General features: G+C 38.5%; 1 protein-coding gene across 1 annotated transcript in view; it reads right to left on the bottom strand.

Annotated features, from left to right (window-relative positions):
- Positions 1-808, bottom strand: part of LOC105309908 (UDP-glucuronosyltransferase 1-9-like) — a 9,525-nt gene that overhangs the window by 6,985 nt on the left and 1,732 nt on the right. The window lies entirely within an intron of this gene.

Here is an 808-nt window from a genome sequence, read left to right as displayed (position 1 = left end):
GAGATGAATAGAGCCTCTGGCATCCATGCCATTTGTTTCTCCTCCTATTATAAGCCTTTTATTTTAACTGATATCACGTCACACACATCCCTTATATTAAATCCACATGGGCAAAATTTCTCACAGGTTTCAGTGCTGGGTAAAGCTCTGCTTCTAAGTTCCTGGCTTGTTTTTATCTTATGAATACTACGCTTCTTATAATGGAATATTTCTCTCTTTGCAGAAACTTATAGATCAGGCATCCATTATGGTGACTTTTTAAAATTAAGTTTTAAATCTATCAAGAAAGATAATATTGCCGCGTCCCCTTTCTACCCTACTGTGTGACAAGGTCCGGAGATGGGGACAGAGGCTTCAAGGAATGCATCGTCAAGAACGAGGACGTGGCATGTGTTTAGGGATAATTGGTTTCTTAGAAATGATCCTATCAATAGGGGGAATTTGGGTAGCACAAATTCTAGTAAGTGTAAACGCTGTACAAATGGATTTCCTCAAAATTGGCTCTGAGGAAAACATGGTAAATTCCCTGCGTATGGAATCAGCTCTGGTCACCTTGACGTGTCCAGAATGCGTAAACTCTTTCTTTGAACAATTATTAAGGGAAATTCCTTTTGACGTGCCTCTTAAAGATGTTATGAATAAATTATAACAAGATGAATTACTAGAACCAGTTTATACTCCTGTTCCCACGCAGTTAGTAGTAAAATTAGTATAGGATAAGAAATTTACTCATAAGCCTGTGCCTACTATGGAAGGGCCTCCTTTTGTGGCCTAGTGGATAAATAGAAAACTCTGGTATCCACCTAGA

Source organism: Pteropus vampyrus, unplaced genomic scaffold, assembly GCF_000151845.1.
Source record: "Pteropus vampyrus isolate Shadow unplaced genomic scaffold, Pvam_2.0 Scaffold938, whole genome shotgun sequence".
Lineage (NCBI taxonomy): Eukaryota > Metazoa > Chordata > Mammalia > Chiroptera > Pteropodidae > Pteropus > Pteropus vampyrus.
The sequence above is the reverse complement of the archived record's forward strand: the minus strand, read 5'-3'. Positions and strand labels throughout refer to the sequence as shown.